Genomic DNA, 3548 nt, shown 5'->3' with positions numbered 1-3548 from the left:
AATTAAAAAATAAATTTAAAAATTTCCCCCACTGGACCAGTAGACAACATAATGAGTGATGGAGAAAAGATTGAAAGTGTCAATAACTTCATCTTACTTGGATCTACAATGACTAAACTTAGTACCAACAGTCAGGAGATAAGAGAAAGTATGGAATTGGAAAGCCTGCAGTCAATGACATCTCCAAATTATTGAAGAGCAATGATATTAATTTGAGGATTAAGGTGAACCTGATTCAGGCCATTGTCTTTTCAATCACTTACTATGCATATATAAGAATGATAGTAGAATTGATGTTTTTGAGTTGTGGTGTTGGGGGAGAATACTGAATATTGCGTGGCCTGCTGAAAGAACAGATACGTCTTGGAGAAAATGCAGCCAGAGTGCTCTTTGGAAACAAAGATGGCAAAGCTTCATCTCAAACACTTTGGGCATGTTGCTAGGGGAAGTTATTCCGTGGAGAAGGACGTCATTCTCGGAACCGTGGAGGGACAGTGAAAGAGAGACAGACTTTCAGATACACAGTGACTGCAGCAATGGACTTGAATGTGTCAGATTTGTGAAGTTGGCAAAGGATAGGTCAGTGTTCAGATCTGTTGTTCACTGGTCACTATGAGTCATACTACACACCTAACAATTACACAGAGTTGAAAGTCTTTGTATATAAATAAAGCAAAAGTAAACATCTTTCTGGTGTTCTCTGATTTCATCTAAGATATACCTGACTTCTGTTAAGATACCCCTCATTCTATAGTCTCTTCTGAATCCAGCTTGCGTTTTTTAGAGTTCTCTGTATCATTTTTTAATAATCTTCAATAAGATTTTACTTGAATATGACATTAACATTATTGTTTGATAATTATTACACTCTCATGGATCACTTTTTTTATGGCAACAAATATGGACCACTTACAGTCAATTAACCAGATTGTTCTCTTCCAAATGTCTTTACATAGATAAATAAGCAGATGTGTCAATTTGCTGAAATGCGTCAATTTGTATTCTATAAATTTTTTGAACCTTATTTCTTGTCAATGTCTGAAATATAGCTTGGACTTCTTCCACTATTATCATCAGCTCTTGACCATATGCTACTTCCTGAGATAGTTCAGAATTGACAATTTTGTAGAATGACTCTTGATATTCTTCCCACCTTCTTTTGATGTTTTCTGTATAATTCAGTATTTTTTTCCATACATTCTTTAATTATTGCAACTAGATTCTTAAATTGATTCTTTAGTTCCTTCATCTTGAGAAATGCTAGGAATGTTCTTCCATTTTGCTTTTTAAGTTCAAGTATTGCAAATTTTTGTTATAATACTTGGCTTAACATTTTCAAACTACTTTTGAAACACTCTCATCAATTCTTACTTCCTAATTTTATCCCTTAGTTTTAGATTCTCAGGAAGTTTCAGAGTCTATTGTAACCACAATTTTGGTCTTTTCTTGCATCCCTGTATTTGTAATGATCTTTTCACTTCTTGACACTGTACTTGTTGTCATTCCACCACTTTTCTGGTCTTCATTCATTAGTGCTAAATGCATGAAATATATTATTGAAATTATTATTAAATTTATATGAAATATCTGATTCAAGGAATAATTTATGATTTGGCTTTGTCTAATCTTAATCATTTTCTACAGTTTTAATTTGAACTTTTTATAAGCAATTAATTGTCTGTTCTAGAGTTGACCTCTGGACTTCTTTAGACTGTTAATACTAATTTCTCGACTTTATATTGCTATAAATATGGTCAACATGATTCCTGTGCATCCCATCAAGGCAATTGGTATTGTAGCCATTTTATTCATTTCAAAGTTTTGACATGAATAAATCATTCATTATATAAAATTTTGTCATATAACCGATCTTGATTATTGTCACTAATGAGGGGAAAATAGGCCAAGGGGTCACAGGACCATGAACATCCCTCTGAAAGGGTCAGAGGGAGTAAAAATAGCAAAACCCATCACTGCCCCAAAGTAGAAAACAAATAAAAAAATCTGTAGAGCCTCACCAACAGCAAGAGGTATTTTTATTTGTTGGAAACTCAAAGAATCAAAATTGTGGTACCAAGAATGGGCTTTATTAGAGAAGTAAGTGGGAGGATTGGGGAGGCAAAGAATACAAGCCAATGTAAATCCAAGTTTTAGCCAAACAGTCCTAAGGCAAAATTCTTCAAAAACCCAGGCTCCAGTTTCAGTGAGTAGTTAAATCCAAATCATTCATCATGAATTGCCTCAGAGTAGCTTATAAGTCAGCTTTTTCTTAAAACATCTGACAAGAGCAGCCATACATTTAACTGGCCAGCACAAATTCAAGAAACCTCAATTCGCAATTTCTCCATAACAATGCACTGTCTTGCCATTAGCAGGGTTTCACTCTCACCAGGGTCTTGCCTCCACAAGCCTTGCTTACCTCCAGTCTTGCTCCTACAAGTCTTGCTCACCTTAAGTCTTGCTGCTCAATGTGGGAAACATTATTTCTCTTATCCTAGTCCCACAGCAGATGCTTATTTGCAGTACTGTACTGATTTAGAAGACCATGTGTTTCCAGATGAGATAGCTGGACACCAGAGGCTGAAGGCTAAAAACAGCCAACTTTTAGGCTAATACCAGTCACCAAGGCCATATTTTAAACTGTCCATCTTTGTCCCTTTCCAAATTTTGATTATTTATAAAATTATTATCAATATATCTTACTTCTTGTTAGATAAATGTCAACATGTAGACTCTAGCAGAATTCTTCAATTTTTTTTTAATATTAAGATTTAGTGTTTTTTGTTGTTATGTGCTGTTAAGTGACCTATGACTCATAGCAACCTTGTATACACTAGCTCTTAACCCTGTCCCATCTTGAGCTAGTTTCACTGTCTCCAGCATGCCTAACCCAAACATCCCAGTCATTGTGTCAATTCATATTATCCAGAGTTTTTCTCTTGTGCTTTGTCTCTCTACCCTTCCAAACATTATGTACTCTCCAAGGACTGCTCCTTCCTGGCAACATACCCAAAGAATATGAACTGGAACTTCAAAATCCTAGCCTCTGTAAAGCACCTTCTCCAAGTCAATATTTTTCTCATTTGACAGTTCATGAAATGTTAAACACTTTTATCTAGCACCACAACTCAAAGGCATCAATCATTCTTCTGTCATTCTTAATTATTATTCAGCTCTCTGATACATAGCCAGTAATTGTAAAGACCATGGCCTGGATCAGGTGTATTTTAGTCTCCAGATTTACATCATTGGTATTTAGCACTCTTGAGAAGTTTCTGACAGCACATTTTCTCAATGCAATTTGGTTTTTATTTCCTGACTGCTAGTGCAAACAATGTTGATTATGGAAACAAGCAAGTTCAAATTTTTTAACTACCCTTTTCACCTATCGTGGTGCTGTCAATTGGCCTACTGGAGAGAATCTTTGTATTCTGAATGTTGAGCTTCAATCTGTATTAAAGACTGTAGTCCTTGACCTTCTCCATCAAATCCTTTAGGCTCTCCAAATTTTTCGCAAGCCAGTTTGTGTCATCTGCATACCTCAGGTC

Source organism: Elephantulus edwardii, unplaced genomic scaffold, assembly GCF_000299155.1.
Source record: "Elephantulus edwardii isolate Elephantulus edwardi_28Jun2011 unplaced genomic scaffold, EleEdw1.0 scaffold00123, whole genome shotgun sequence".
Classification (NCBI taxonomy): domain Eukaryota; kingdom Metazoa; phylum Chordata; class Mammalia; order Macroscelidea; family Macroscelididae; genus Elephantulus; species Elephantulus edwardii.
This window is presented reverse-complemented; position numbering follows the sequence as displayed.